This window comes from Chinchilla lanigera, unplaced genomic scaffold (assembly GCF_000276665.1).
Source record: "Chinchilla lanigera isolate Chin_1 unplaced genomic scaffold, ChiLan1.0 scaffold00028, whole genome shotgun sequence".
In the NCBI taxonomy this organism is placed as follows: domain Eukaryota; kingdom Metazoa; phylum Chordata; class Mammalia; order Rodentia; family Chinchillidae; genus Chinchilla; species Chinchilla lanigera.
Window position 1 is genome coordinate 17,534,507 of NW_004955429.1, and position 16,691 is coordinate 17,551,197.

Consider the following 16,691-nt stretch of genomic DNA (forward strand, 5'->3'; position numbering starts at 1 on the left):
GGGGCGGCTTGCGGGGGCGCGGCCGCCGCCTGGCCTCCGCTCACGGCCTGGTTTGGCCCGACTCTCGTCTCCGGCTTCGGCCGGCCGCGACTCCACCGCTGTCACTTCGACCGCGGCGTCCCCTCCGCGAACCCCCACGCCTGCGTTCCCTGGCCCCTTCCTCTCCCCGCACCCGCACCAGTACCCGTTTCTCTTCCCGCACCCCTTCACCCGCATCCTTTCCTTCTCCCGCACCCCCTTTCCCTACCCGCACCCCTTTCTCTCGCACCCCCTTTTCCTTTCTTCTCCCTCGCGCCCCCATCCCTCGAACCCCCTGTCCTACCCTTTACCGTTACCTTCCCATACTCCCTTTCCCTCCCCGCACGGCTTCCCCCGCACCCCTTTTCCCTGCACCCCGCCTCTCCGCTCCCCATTCCCTGCACCCTCGTCCTCCGCCCCGGGTCTGGGCCGAGGTGAGGGAGGGGCTGGCGGGGGAGCGGGGCCTAGCCCGGGGACTGTTCGGGTTTGGCTGCCTGTGGGGTCTGAAGTTCCCGGAGCCTTCGCCTGCTCCGCGTCCCCAAAAGTTGGCCGCCAGGGCTGGGCCATCGCCACCTGAAACCAGTTGTGCACCTCTTGTTTTGTTTCTGAACTTGGTGTTGCGGGGGGGGGGGGCATTGTCCTGCGAGGACCGGGACACGGCAGGGTGGACCGGGCCGCGGGTCGGTGTCGCCCCTCTGGAAAGGGAAAGGCGGGGACCCGCCGGCAGAGGTGTGTGCAGCGCTGGCCCCGTGGTCGGTGTGACCTGGTCCTCAACAGCCCTGACCCGAGGGCCCTTCAGGTGAATCTATGGCAGCCCGCTGGAGCTGATGACCAGGCTTTGGTGACACGTTACACCCTCGCCTCAGAAGACCCTTGCCGTTGTTCGCAGGGTGCCATAGAGAATAGAAAGACGACCCCCGCACCCAAAATGGTTGCTGAGAGTCTGAGGCTTGTCAGAAGTACCTGTGCTATAAGCATCTCTGAGAAGTCCGAATTCCTAAATTAGTTCAGTGCTGACCACCTAAGGCAGAAAAAATAGGTACACCTTTAAGGTAAACAAAACTTTGATTTGTTTACGCCTTCTATCCAGTATCCTAGATTTTGGGGAAGCAGTTGGTTAAACCTAACCCTAGTCTTTTTGAGGTGCCTGTGTATAGAAGTCATTGCAGACATTAACCCAATGGAAATGTTATTGACATAAAATCCTTCCAGGAGGAGGGTACAGTTTTTTCTCTGTAGATTAGAAAGATTGAGATTCAAATTGCGAGTAGGTGGTAGTTTTACTAGTGTCACGTAACAAATGATGCTTATAGGTGGGATTTTAACTCAACAATACCTTGTCCTCCACCAACAGAGTTGGCTTGTATTTTTTTTTTTTTTAATCACACACCCACTCCCTGGCTAGTATAAAAAGATTAAAAAGCTGCATCTCATCTGTGGGTGGTAAGCTTTTAATTTCTAAAAAATTTTCAGCTGCTTACAGAATAGATTGTTGATCAGCAGCATAGAAAGAATTTACATCCTGAAAATTCATTAGCATATGATCTAGATGTGTTGTAATTGTGAGCATTTATTAATATTTAGCATGAGATTGATGCTGTGTACTAGGTATAGGAAATGAGATTTCTCAGTACTGTATTTGCATCTTAAAAGTAATTGGGAGGATCATCAGCTGACCCTACTGTGACACCTTGCAGTGGTTGAGAGAATCTTTTATGACCACAAGACCTTGTAGTCTACAGTTTGATGAAGAATCCCAGTGTCCTGGGCAGTTGGTGATCATTGGTAAGTTAAGCTGTGTGGTCCTCACTACCAGAATATTTTGCCCTTTTCTGCAAGATTTTTATTCATGTCATAAAACCTATAATGGCTGAGGGCTGAAGTTTAAACTCCTCAGAGTGACATTTATAGGCCACTTATTAATTTACTCATTAAATATTTATTGAGCCCTCACTTAGTTCTAGAATTTTTAAGTACTGGCCTATAGTTTGGGAACAAAACAGACAAGACCTCTGCCCTCTCTAAGCTTTATTTTGTGTGTGTAGGAAGGAGGGGGAAGCGCAAAAAGCAGGTGGATAGAGAAGATCCTTTCAAGGCTAGTTTCATAAACTAGCACATCTATTTTCCAAATAAACTTTGGCAGTGAAACGAATTTTATTTAATTTTCATATCATGAAATATTCATTAAAAAAATTTTCCCTAACCATTTAAATATGTAAAGCCATTCTTAGCTCAGAGACTACTCAAAAACATGGAGCAGGCTGGATTTGGCTTGTATGCAGTCATCTGACCTTTCTCTTTGTTTTGAGACAGGGTCTCATTCTGTAGCCCGTATAATGTCTTGAACTCACTATAGGCTAGCCTGAAATGCGGCAGCAGTCGTCTTGCCGCAACCTCTGGAGTGCTGAGATTACATACATGTGTGTCACCATGCCCAGTAGTCTGACCTTTTGTAGAAGTGGTTTGTGACCTCTAATCTGAACTATGAAGAAAATAAAACAAGCTGACCTGATGATGAGTGACTAGAGATAAGTGGATAGTTAGTGGCTGAGGAGGCCTCACCTCTAAGAGAAGCAGTTTGAGCTGTGGCCTGAAGGGTGGAAGAGCTTCTCTGGCAGACACTAACTAGCACAAGGTCTGAGGTGGAAATGAGCTAGCTGCTGTGTGTCCCAGGCAGGGCATTTCCCACAGAGCTAGTGATTACAGTATTGCCTGTGTTCCTTTTTCATTTTGTTGCTTTTGACTAGTTGCCTTCCTCTGTCAGGTTTTAACAGTCTCCCCACTGTGGACTCTGAGTTGAGGGAGCTCCTCACCCAGTTGTTCTTTTCCAAAATGTTCTCAGTGCTTTTCATCCTCTTTGTGAACACCGTTAGTGACTGAAAGTTCCTTACCTCAACGGATCTTGTGCAGCTTCAGATCTAATTGTGGCAATGTTTTCTATATAAGATTTTGTCTTTTGAACCCAGAGTGAGCCTCATCCCAGAGTTAGGTCCTCAAACTTGTGCACCAGGCAGAAATCAGAGAGGAGGGAAATGGTATTTGGAAATCCCATACGTTGCTCAAAAAGTATAGTGTGGATATTTTTATGTATATGATCATACACAGTCTGTATGCACATTAAAGGCTGAGAAACAATGAACTTTACTAAAGGAAGGAGCCCTGGGGAATAAATTATTATGTTGCTATCTAAAGCTTCAAGTTATTTTGCTTTTTAAAAGTTACCTTATCCTTATCGGAGAGTTGGGGATGATGGAGAATTCTGACATATTTCTGCTTCTGTGCAGTTTGTTGAATTCTGTTTTCACAGTAAGACTCCGTTACATTAATAAAGGTGTGTAGATGAGTTATGGATATTAAACAAGATAATATAGAGGAAAAGATGTGGCACAGAAAGTGGTCAGTGAATGTTTGCAGGATTTGAATATAGATTTTTGCTTCACTGAACTCACAAACACACTTGTCTTTGGAAAGATGTGGGAAAGAACTTAGCCACCTGCTTCCTGTCTTTCCATATTGGCATTTCCTGGCTCTACTTAGCAGCTGTCACTTTCTTTGTCCTTCAGCATTGGTCACATTTTACCAGAGGTCAGCTTGTAAGTTAAATGGGTATATGATGTAACTATTATTTCTGTCACATGACTGTCAAAAGTATTTGAGCATTGCTACTGTGACTTCCATTTCAGTGGAAGGGCTAAAGTTTTAAATTTCTTTTGTCTTTTTTTATTCATTATTCTGGTGGTTCTTCTAAGTGTGCCTGTTTATCTTGCTTTTTGTTTTTACTTCGGTGCACTGAACTACATTTTAAGGTACAAACTCAAATTTTACCTCTTTCCTGAAGCCTTCCCTTACAATTCTAAACTTCCATATTTCTAGTATACTCTTATTCATATTCATTTTCTTATTTTTGTATTTTACACTTGTTTCATAACTTCACAGTGAGCCAAGTTTCTTAAGGATAAAGATCATATTTTAGGTAATTTTTTTTTGCTGGAGTGGGGAGTTGGGGATTGAACGTAGGGTCTTTACACTGAGCTGCATTCCTAGCACTTATTTATTTACATTTTAAGACAAGGTCTTGTTAAGTTGCTCAGGCTGGACTTGAACTTGCAATCCTTCCTGCCTCCTCTCCTAAGTGCTGAGATTATAGGTGTGCACCACCACACCCAGCTTCGTAAATATTACATTTAAAAAAGTTAACTCTTATTTGTTAAAGTTACAGAAATATTATGACGATAGTACTGATAATCCCTGTCTACCCTACACCCAGTTTGCTCTTTCATTAATATCTTACATTAGAGTGGTCCATTTGTCAAAATTAATGAACCAGTATTGATCTGTTATTACTAAGTCCATACTTTATTCAGATTTCCACATTTTCCCCCCTAATATGTCTTTCCTGCTTCAGGCTCCCACCCAGGATCCCCTGTTATGTTTAGTAACTGAGCTCCTCTTGGTTGTGGGGATCTCTCAGTGTTTTCTTGGTACTTCTGAAGATTACCGGTCAAGTGCTTTGTAGGATGCTCTTTAGCTGGGATTTGTCTGATATATTTTCATGTTTAGACTGATGTGCTTTTGGAAGGAAGACCACAGAGATAAAGTGCCATTCTTATCAGATCACTGAGGTACACATCAGATAACTTGTTAGTATGATGTTGACATCTGTTGCCTAGCTTGAGGTCATGTGTATAATTTCCCCTCTGTAAAGTCATTCTTTTTCTTCTCCCTTTGTATTCTGTTCCCTTTGGAAGAGAGTCACTATTTTTTTAGATTTGGCCACTGGGAACTCTTTCAGTTGGCTTCTGTATTCTTTTTGATGGATGAGATGGAGTCGAAAATATGGTGAATCAAATTTTTAAAATTTATTATAGTAAAAGACACATTGCTATTTACTCTTCCCCCCTCAAAATATTCCCCCTTGCTTCACACACTTAATCCTGTCACTCTTGCCACTTTCTGAAGCAGCTCTGGAAGCCCTCTTTCCTGAGTGTCTCCAGTTGTGTTGTTGGAGCTACCTGATGTCCTGAATCAATTCAAAACATATCCCTTTCTTGGAGATTTTGACTTTGGGGAAGAGCCAGAAGTTGAAAGGTGCCTGATTAGGTTGATGAGGGCGCATAGTCATGTATTTATAAGCCTGCCTGTCAGATTGCACTCTGTAGTGGTGCTCTGTTGTTTTGATCATACCTCCTAAAAACACTCACAAAAGAGGGTTTCCAGAACTGCTGCAGAAAGTGGCAAGAATAATGGCTAAGTGTGTTTGAGGCGAGGGGGAGGATTTTGAGGGAGAGTAATTTGCCTTTAATGCAAAATGTCTTTTACTGTAATATATTTAAAAAACTGCAAACATACACCATATTTTTTGATTAGCCCTTGTATTCTGTCATTGGTTTATATTTTTGATTACTTTTTACTTCCTGGCAATCTAAAATGTTTCAAGGCTCATCTTGCATGTATTTTGCTTTGGTCCTGTGATTACTTATTCTGCAGGGAAGAATGGTTTCTTCTCCTAGACAATGATATGCTAAGCCAAGATTTGGGAGGTAGGTGTGTTTGTTGGCACTGAAGTGTTGCTTCTAGGCTTTTAGGTGACAGAGCAAGAGTGTACACATGTGTGTGTCAACCCACACACCTCCACATACCCATAGGTACTTATATATGTCTATATGCCTGTGTGAGTCTGGGCCTGAGTTCATTATATCTTCAGCTCTGTACACACAGATCGTTCTAACCTCTACATTGCTATTTGTTGTTGTTGTTGTCCCCCCCGCATCCGGAATAGAACTCATGACCTTGTGCTTGCCAGGCAAGTGCTGTGCTGCTGAGCTAAATGCCCAGCCCCTACATTGCTATTTGTAACTTTCCACTTCACAGTGAGAAACCTGGCTCCCACCAACCACTACTCATTTACCTTCTTCAGTTTGAGAGTTTATGATACTGGCTTTGGTGTTTCTGTGCTCTTGGGGGTACTTCAACTAGAGAACAAACTTATGGGTGCTTCCTTCTGCCTTTAGTCTTACAGCTTCTGCTCCTTTTCAGCATTTCTTAGGTCAGTGCTTATTCCCATCCTCTTCTTGAGGGGGTCCATGTAGTTGTGAGGATTTAGGTCCTTTTGATACATTCTGCATTCTGTGCTGAGATTCCTGTACTTCCTGATTGTGTAAGAATTTGTATTTATTTAGGTTTATTCTTTGTGCTTTATTTACTTATTTACTTTTTACTTTTTTTTCTTAGTGTTTTAAATTCTGTAGTTTTGGTAGACTTTTAATATCCTTTTTTTTTTTTTTTTTTTCCTGGTACCAGGAATGAACTCATGACCTCGTGCTTGCCGGGCAGGTGCTGTGCTGCTGAGCTAAATCCCCAGCCCGACTTTTAATATCTTTATTACAGTATCTTCCAAAATAGTTTCTCAGCTCTTAAAATTTGTGTCTGTGCTTGGCATGGTTGCATACTTGTGTAATCCCAGCACTCTGGGAGGCTGAAGCAGGAAGAGAGCAAGTTTGAGCCCAGACTGGGCAACTTAGCAAGACCCTGTCTCAAAATTAAAAATAACTAAAATTATAAAAGGGCTAGGGATGTAGCTTGTACAAAGGCCCTGGGTTCAGGCTCCAGTTCTGCCAAAAAAAGGTCTCATGTGTTTACTTCCCCACACTAACCATTAGAATTACTACTTAACGTCTGTAGTTTTATCTTCTCTTGAGTCTCTATATATTCCATTTTAATGTTTCAAATGATTTTTCTGTGAGCAAAACATTTTTTTTGAAGTAATGAAAGATATAGGTGCTGGATAACTAGCATTTGGAAATACATTTTTATGACCTAAAATTCATATAACGTAAAATTTGTCTAAAGTAAATAGTTAACTGTTTAAAATTTACTGTTCAGTATCTTTCAGTACATTCATAAGTTTTTTCTTCTTCTTTTTTTGGATTGAATCCAGGGCCTTTACACTGAACTACATTTCCAGCCCTTTTCATTTTTAAAAATATTTTAATATTTATTTTGAGACACAGTCTAAGTTACTCAGGCTTGAACCTGTGATCTTCTGGCCTCAGCCTCAGAGTGCTGTGATTACAGGTGTGCGCCACTGCTCCCAGCTGACATTTACAGTGCTGCACAATCAGTACCACTGTTGAACTCCACAACACTTTGTGACCCCTCTAGTTGTGCTAGAGGAGTTATGTTATGGACGATTGTTGGTCTCAGAGTGGCAAGAGGTCTTAAGTTCAGTTGAGTTGTAAGTTTTGCTGTGCCGTCAAAGAACCTAAATGTGTGGGATTGCATTTAATACGATGTCTTTGAAGGGACAGTTGGCAGTGTTCCCATTCTGTGATGATCTCTTTGCCATCAGTGATATTATATTACAGAGGTTTTATTCTTATTTACCACATTCCCTGTGAGGCTTGCACTATAATAGAGGAGTGTCAGATACTGCTTTTCATTTCCTGTTTCAACATCTAACCCTGAAACTTTGTTTTGCAGCCATTGCTTTGACATCTTTGCTTGACAAATTAATTTTCCTTACGGAGACTTGGCAAAAGTGCTCTTTTGCCAGCTAGGGACACTGTCAGCAATTCATTGAAACCTAAGGTTTTTCAGATTTCTTGAAAGCTAGGAACATTGCTGTCTTTGTAGATTATTTCTAAGTGACTTCAGCGTTCCCTGGAGACATTGAAAATAGATAAATTATATATTGACCACGGTCATACTTTTATCTCAAGGACTTCCTCTGTAGACAACTCCTCCAAAAGGGTTTGGAAACCACTGTCTATATAATAGAACCCAGGCTGGAAGCAGGATGATGTTAAATTCTATGACTGGGAAGGACACACACTGTGTTTCAAATAGTTTTTACCTTAGAATTTCTTATTATAAAAATAATAAATAACAAAAGGAATATTATGGTGTACAGGCAAGTCTGATGGGAGCTAGCTTCTGTTAATCAAGGTACTTTGAATTTTTTGAAGACCCTGTTCTTTTGTGTAGCTGCAGATTTCTGTGTGGTACCATTTTCCTTCTAAGGGAAGGACTTTCAGTGCATCTTGTAGTAAAGGTTTGTTGGTGATGGACTCTTTTTAGCTCTTGTATTTTTGAAGAAATCTTTAATTTACCTTTATTTGTAGAATATATTTTTAGTGGGGATAGAATTCTAGACTGACAGTTTTATTCTTTTAGTACTTTAAAGATGTTGCATCACTGTCTTCTAGCTTTCACTGCTTCTGAAAAGTCTGCTCTTGTTAGATTTACCTTTGTTCGTCAGTGGATAATAGTGATTCTTTTTTCTTTTGAGGTGAGATCTTGGTAATTTGCCCAGGTTGGCCTCAACTCATAATCTTCTCACCTCAGTCTCCAACCGGCTGAGATTACAGGCAAGTGCCATTGTGCCCAGCTCTCAGAATTTTTTATTTTATTGTAGTAAAATACACATAATGTAAAGTATACCACTTTAACCATTTTAAGTGTATAGTTTAGTGCCGTTAAGTACATTTAAAATGTTAACTATCATTACCACTCACCTTCAGAACTCTTTGCAAAACTGAAGCTTGGTACCCCTTAAAAATCTAACTTCAGTTTCGCTCCCATGACTCCTGGCACTTACCATTCTACTTTCTGTGAGTTTGATCACTCTGGCTTCCTCATATAAGTGAACTTCTTACACAGATTTGTCTTCTTGTGACTTTTGTTTTTATACACAGCACAGTGTCCTTGGGTTCATCCATATTATGGCATATGGAGGACCTTTTTCCTTTAAGACTGAATAATATTCCTCCATTTGTCCATACCATGTTTTATTTACCTACTATGATGCTGTCTTTATTGTCAAATGGATTAACTTCAGAGTTTCCTAGGAGATGAGTAAAGCATGATTCTGCAAGTGTCTGAGTAGGTCATGGGGTTGTGGCCAAAGGGACTCTATCTGGGTTCTCCCTGCTTGCTTCTTGGATTCTTTTTTTTGTTTTTTTTTTCCGGTACCGGGAATCAAACTCACAACCTCGCTCTTGCCAGGCAGGTACTGTGCCGCTGAGCTAAATCCCCAGTCACTCTTCCTGGATTCTATTAGTTGAGCAGCTTTCCTTTGCCCTCCCATTCCATTATTTCTGCCTTGGAGCCCGCTGACTATGAGCTGAAAATTCTGAAACTATAAGGGAAAATAAACCTGTCCAGTCAGGCATGGTGGCGCACGCCTGTAATCCCAGCACTTGGGAGGCTGAAACAGGAGGATCATTGCGAGTTTGAGACCAGCCTGGGCTACAAAGTGAGCTCAAGGCCAGCCTGAACTGCACAGGGAGACCCTGCCTCAAAAAGACAAAAAAAAAAAACCCCAAAAAAGAAAAAAAACTCTCCACCTCAAGTTGCAGTTGTCTGGTGTTTTGTCCCAGCAACAAGAAAGCTAAGCAATACATTCATTCATCTGTTGATGGACACTTGGGTTGTTTTCAGCTTTAGCTCATGTGAATAGTGCTGCTGCAAGGGTTCCACTTTTCCCCTACCCTCACAAACACTTCTTCTCCTTTTTTTTTTTTCCAGTAATGTCATCCTAATCTGTGGCAGTTGGTTTTGGTCTGCCCTCTACTTATAATTTGTATTTCCGAGTGGCAGTGATCCTGAGCATGTCCTCCTGGGTGTCCTCGCCGCTTCTGTGTCTTCTGTGTAGACACATCTGTTTAGGTCCTTTGTCATTTTTTGAATCTGGTTGCTTGTTTGTTATTTTCGTCACTGTTGTGGAGTTTTAAGTGTTCTCTGGGTATTATAAAATCAGACGTGATATTCAAAACCAAATGTATGATTTTAAGATACAATGGTACCTTGGTTCAGGAATGCTTTGTTTGTGAACAGTTTGGTTTGCAGACAGAAGCATTGGGCAAAGTTTTTTGTTTGTGAACTCTGCATCAGGTGACAAACATGACCACGGCCATCTTATCCAGAATCATGTAATAAACTAAGTTTATGAGTCAAGGTACCTCTGTATTTTCTGTTTTCTTCAGTGCTTTTTCCTTATGGCTTTTTTCATGTTTTTGTTTTTGTTTTTTTTTTCTGTTGCCTGTGGTATTTGTTGAGGTTTTTGAGGCTGTGAACTTATATTTTTCATCAAATTTGGAAAATTTTTGGTTATTATTCTTCAGATAGTACACGTTCCATTTATACATATGGTGTTGGCCTCCTTCAGATTATCTCATAGCTCAGCTCACTGCTCTGCGTTTTTTTTCCATTCTTACTCTATGCTGAGTCAGTCTGACTCTGCTCCCGTCTTCTTTCTTTCTTCCTTTCTATACTGGAGATTTCTTCCTTTCTATACTGGAGATTGAACCCAAGGCCTTAACACTGAGCTGTGTTTAATTTTGAGACAGGGTCTTGCTAACTTGCTATCTTCCTGCCTCTGCCTCCTAGAGTGCTGGGACAGTAGGTATGTGCCACTGTGCCTGGCTATGTCTTGGCTAGTCTCTATTGCTCTCTTTACATTCAGTAATTTTTTTTTTTTTTTCCTGTCTTTTTGAGACAGGGTCTCGCTATGCAGTTCAGGCTGGCCTTGAGCTCACTTTATAGCCCAGGCTGGTCTCGGACTTGCAACGATCCTCCTTCCTCAGCATCCCGAGTGCTGGGATTACAGGTGTGTGCCACCCTGCCTGGCCAGTAATTTTTTCTTCTGCTGTTAATCCCATGCAACATTGTATTTCAGTATACCATATATTTTATAATTTGTAGTTCGATAGAAATGTGTGATATGACAGATTCAAGTACTGTCTGTACTTGTTGCTGAAATATAAATGGGTTTCTGGTTCTATAACTTCCTAACAAGGGTACACAAAACTACTCTATGTCTACTTAACTTGGATGTCCCTCAGTTTCCACTTTAACTTTTAATTTCTCTGCTAGACCTACATATGCAGTTTTGCCTGATGTTTTCTGCTGTCATAGTTCACATTATATAGTACTTATAGAAATTATATAGCACTTATTTTATGAGATACCAGAATGCTTGGTCTGTTTAGACTATATATACCAGTTTAGAAAAAACAACTGTTACCTGACGGTAGGCTGCTGAGGGGACTTGGCTTGAGTGCTGACAGAGAAGGCTCTGCGTGCCTGCTGCTGCGCATGTGCCATAGGTTCGCCACCACTGATATAGACTGTTATTTAATCTATGTTTGTGTGATGTAATTATTGTCTTGCTGTAAAAAAGCTTAACATACACTTTTCTGTATCATTATGATTCAGTTTATCTATTAGTAAGCAGGCTGGATTGCCACTGAAGTCTTTGGTTGTTGCTCTCACTTAAAACCCCCAGTGCCATCTACGGTTGGCCACACACATTACCTTGATGTGATCTTTTGATGTGCACTAAAGTTAACTAAAAAAAGTTTGGAGCTTGAGAACTAGTAATGTCTATCAGCCAAGTTATTTCTTTTCAACACTCAGTAGCATTTCTTTCTCCTTCTCTTGTTCCTCTGTCCCAGCTGGTGTTACCGTCTGGAGAAGAGGTACCCATGGTCAGCCCTTTCTGCAGATACTGATGCTTGGTGAACAGCTGGTCACAGGATTTGGAAGACACAGTGTCCATCCTCTCAGATTGGGTCTCTTTTCATAAGGATCTTCGATGTCTTTGTCTTCTTTAAAAAGAACTTTTTGGGGAACATTTTGGATTACAACTGTTTGTTCTCATCTATGCAAAGAAAGGAAGGCTGTCCTGGGATTTTAAGGAGGTAGGTCTATTTTCTTTTGCAAAATCACAGTACTTAGGCATTCAGGGCAGTACAAAATAATGATATAACCGTGACACTGTCCTTTCTAAAACTCAGTTCTCTTTCATTGATTTATTCCTTGTCTCAGTTTGGGAAGTTTATATTTGTAATCTCATGGAAAAGTTACTGGAATTCTAGCGAGTTAATTCCAATCTACCACTTCCAGTGCGACACATGGAGAGAATAAAGACACTAAGGCATAATTTACAGTTGTGGGGAGCCAAGGGGGTTCTGAGTCCACCTAGAATGATGGATAACTGGATCAAAGACCTTGACCCAGGACTGAACCCAGGTTTTATTAACCCTTGAAGAGGGGAGTGGGTCAGGGATGAGTGACTGTGAGAATGTCGGGAAGTACATGAGAGCTGTGAGCTGGGCTAGGTAGGAGGCCTGAAATCACCTCTGTAATATGCAGAGAGAGAGAAATAGCAGAAAGAATAATCTGCATAACACAATTGCAGGCAGTATTTAATGTTTTGAGGTTGGTACTTGAGCTCTGATGTGTAATTTTTTATGCCTTGAGATGTCAGGGTCTTTTTTTTTTTGAGGCTCAGTCCCAGCCAACCGGGTGGAGAGTGGCTTTCCCTCCCTTCTTGGGAGCTTGCTTCAAAGACAACATACAAATCAGCACCTCGCTAGACTGATTTGCATTGCTTAAAGCCAGTTGAGGAGATAAGGAAAAGTCCTAGCCAGCTCTATACAAAGCTGGCTATACATGGAAATAGGGCCACATTTAGCCAAAATAGAGATAATTGCTCTTCTTTCAAGGAGAGTTGTCCAGGTGGTCCTCTACATGTTGCATTTTCATTTCTCCCAGTTTCTCTTCTAGCAATTATAGTGGCTTAACAAGAACTTCTTGTTGTATATAACAGACTACTTCTTAACATTCTTCGTGAATGTTATTGAGCATGGGGTTAGACCAGTGATGGTGAATCTTCTAGAACTTTCAGTGAGACAGACAGCCCACTGCAGTATGGGTGCTATAGGTTTGCCAGCACTGGCGTTAGACTCACAAGTAACAGGAAGCAGTTTGAGTTTTTATTCTTCAAGCTGAATGTGACTTCAGTGAACTATGTTCCCATTTTGCGTAAACCTAGATGGTTTGGGAAAAGTTAGTATCTGCCAATAATACATATTTACACAGTTTTACAGCTTGGTACAGTATCATTTGCAAGAAGAAGTATGATAGTATATATTTTTGAACTAAAAATCAAGAGACTAGTCTCAATTTTGACATTATTGCTATACCTTAAGAATTATATTGCTCACTTCTAAAATGGGCAAATTATTATTTACTTTTCATAGCTTAGGGCATTGTTGAGAATCAAATGAGAAAATTTGTATGCAAGACCAATATAAAGGGTTATTACTGCGTCGTAGGTTTGAGGCATGCCTGTTCATTTCTCTCAGTTTTTCTTTCTGCAACTTTTTGATAGCATGGGCCTGCCGTGGCCATTAATCAGATTTGTAACTCTCCATTCTTTTTTTTGTGGGGGGAGGCCAGTTTACACAGGGTCTTTTTATGTAGTTTGGCTGGCCTTGAACTCACTATGTAGCCCAGGCTGGCTTTGAACTCTCAGTGATTCTTCTGTAATCTCAGTCTCCCAAATGATGGGATTACAGGTGTGTGCCACACACCTGGTGTGACTCTGCTCTTAATTAGGGATGCACATTAGTTTATATAGTGCTTGTTCAGTATACTCTGTCTTAAAACACAGATTTGTTGTATGTGATGCTGGGAAAAAGTCAGCTTCTGTAGTAAGGAGCCATTTTAAAAGGTTTAGTGACTGTCATATTGAAACGCATTTTGTTGGGGCTGGGGATTTAGCTCAGCAGCAAAAGCACCTGCCTGGCAAGCGCAAGGTCGTGAGTTTGGTTCCCGGTACCGGAGAAAAACCAAAAAAAAAAAAAGAAACTCATTTTGTTTATTGCTCTATACATCTGAAAATATGAAGTGGTTACTGTGTTCTGAGTATGGTGGGGGGAAGAAAATGGACAAAAATTTCTGCCCTCATAGTGCTTCTGTAGAAAAGATAAATAATACATATAAAATGCAGTCTTTTACAAGGCATTGTGGTGCACACCTGTAATCCCAACACTTGGAAGGCTGAGGCAGGAGGATCGCCATGAGTTCAAGGCCAGCCTGGGTTACATAGTGAATTTAAAGTCAGCCTGTGCTATGTAGCAAGACCCTGACTCAAAAAAAAAAAAAAAAAAAAGGGGTAACAGTGTGGGTGCTTTTCCTGTAGCACATTCTGGGCCTTCTCACATTGGGGTGCCATAGAGATTCTAATTTGCTGGCCTGAGGTGGGGCCTGTTTCCTGGAAGCTCTGTGGTGGTGCTCAGGCTTCCTGCTCTTCCTAGGTACCTTCAGTCTGATTCTGAGGGAAAGGGGAAGTCTCAGGGGCTTGGGCAATAGGTGATGTGATCCCTCCTCAGACTGTGTTGACAATAGAGTGGTGATTGGGCAGGGCAAAGCAGGCAGATCACACATGAGGCGTCGTTGTGATTGAAAGTGAGAGAAGAGTGTGCACTAGAGGATAGCAGGGACAGTGGTGACATACAGTGTGATTCTGGATACATTTTTCCGGTAGAGTCAATAAGTTTTGGTTGGTTGGGTATGCTCTATGAAAGAAAGCAGAGAGTTTAAAGTCAACTCCCAGGGTTTTACACTGACTTCTTGGAAGGATGTAGTTGCCATTTATTGTGATGGGAAAGACTAAAAGAAACAAGTTGGTGGTGGGGGAGAACAGAAGCTCAGTTTTGGTACTGAATTAGGTTTCTATTGGAAGAAGCTTTTGGGCCGGCATTTGGTTTTATGAGCCTTGAATTGAGGAGGGAAGGATCTGCTGGAGAGAGACCCCTGAGTGGTACTGACAATAGGGAGTAGAGATGGAAGGAAGAAGTGGTTGCAGAACTTAGTTACTCTGATCTTGGAGGTCAGGGAGGTGAGGAGGGACATCGAGGACACTTGGTAGCTGAAAACCAGATGAAGGCAGGTGAGTAGGGAGCTGCCAGTGGTGTCAGATGCACTGAGGGTTAACCATCTGATTAGCAGTGTGGTAACCTTGATAGGAGTAACATTAGTGAGGCAGTGGAGAGAAAAGTCTGGTTGAAGATAAAAGTCTAGTTCCAAAAGCAAAGTGTTTTCTAAACCCTGGTAAGATGATAAATGCTCTTGATAGGAGAAATTTAGGATGTTTGAGTAATATTACTAGCAGATGGCTTAATTGTTCCTTTAAAGTATTATTGGGAAATGTACTTTGAGAATGTTCTCAACCACACTGATTGTTAGTTCCTAAGTTTTGGTTTCATGCTTTCAGGGTTTTTAAATTGGCTTAGCAATTACTTTGAAAAAGAAGAAAAATGAGGATTGGCTAGGGACCAGTTGGCTGTTAGCTACTTTTCCTTTCTAGTTATAGGGCTGAAAGACACTTTAAAGGTCCTGTCAAAGGGGATTGTGAGAATCTCTCTCCTGTGATTTTTGACTAAAAATATGTAGTCTGTTTAGCATCCTCAGCCGGATAAGCTTATATAAATAGCCAGAGTAGACAAGTTGTGGTTAGATGTAGCTTTGTCTAGGACTTTATGTGAGACCTTGTTTTCAATTATTTATTTAAAAGATACTTATTGAGTAAATATGTGTTGGCTCTGTTGTAGGTGTTAAAGATTCAAGAAGATAAGTTCCTCTCCTAATTAAGTTTATGTTCTAATAGAAGTGAAATAGCAGGTTGAGGCTAGGATTTGTTAGTGGTGCCTTGGGCATATGGAGTGTTTTGTGCTTGCTTTTCCTTGCTGACAGGACAGTACTCAGACATTGTGGAGAATATAGAAAAAAGCAATTATGTGATAGACTGTGATTGTGGAGAGTTAATTTTCTGCTCTTTAGATTCTTGTCGTAGTGGTGGTTTTTAGGATGGATCCCATAGCAATTCAAGTCAGCAGATATTTAAGCATCTTCTAGTGGCAAGGTGTCATGTCAGATACTAGTATTCAAATGATGTTATTACAGAACTTTGCATAACTGTCAGCTTTGACCCACTCTAAAGCTTTTCTTACACATAAAAGGGGTGATAGAAAAATACAGTAAATGTTTAGATTGAAAAAAAATATTACATGGGCCAGGGATGTAGCACAGCGACACAAGCACCTGCCTTGCAAGGTCCTGAGTTCAATTCCCGGTACCAAAAAAAGAAAAAAAATTACAGTAAAAGACACATTGCCAAGAATGAAGGGATAATATGTTCAAAGTGAGGGGGAGTATTTTGAGGGGGAGTAAGAGCAGTGGGTCTTTTACTGTAATAAATCTTTAGATTTAAATATTCACCATATTTGTTAAGCACCCCTCACTGATCAAACAGCAATTTCTGTCAAAGTAAGTGTGCCCTCATCTGCCATCTCATCCACCATATTCGCTGGATCTGGCACCATGTAGCTTCTGCCTCTTCCCCAAAGTGAAAATGACCATGAAAGGTAAACCTTCAAGTCAGTTTTAGACTGTGAGGTAGCCCTGACAGCACAGCTAAAGACACTCACAAAAGAGGACTCCTAGAATTATGTCAGACAATGGCAAGAACAATGGGATAAGTGTGTTGGAACTGAGGGTGAGTATTTGGAGGGGAATTCATGGCAGTGTCTTTTACTATAATAAATTTTAAAAAATTTTTTCATTGTGTTTTTATCATACTCATAAAGTATGAGAAGTGGTTTTTAAAACATTTTATTTCAAACTGCTGATTCTCTTGCTTAGAAACAACCATTTTTACCACTTTTTGTGTCTTCTTCCAGACACTTTATATATAGGCATATATAAAAAATACACCTGTATATTTATATTTGACCTTTAAAAAGCTCGGAGGCTCACTGTGCAAACAGTTCTGCACCTTGTTTCTTCCTGATAACATACATTACTAATTATAAACTTGCCATTTTTAT

General features: G+C 41.0%; 1 long non-coding RNA gene across 1 annotated transcript in view; it reads left to right on the forward strand.

Annotated features, from left to right (window-relative positions):
* The first annotated feature begins 1,747 nt into the window (after positions 1 to 1,747).
* Positions 1,748 to 16,691, forward strand: part of LOC106148817 — a 49,412-nt gene continuing 34,468 nt past the window's right edge. The window contains exons 1-2 of the long non-coding RNA XR_001234509.1: positions 1,748 to 1,803; positions 11,472 to 11,717. This is a non-coding gene — a long non-coding RNA (uncharacterized LOC106148817). The remainder of the gene's footprint in view (positions 1,804 to 11,471; positions 11,718 to 16,691) is intronic.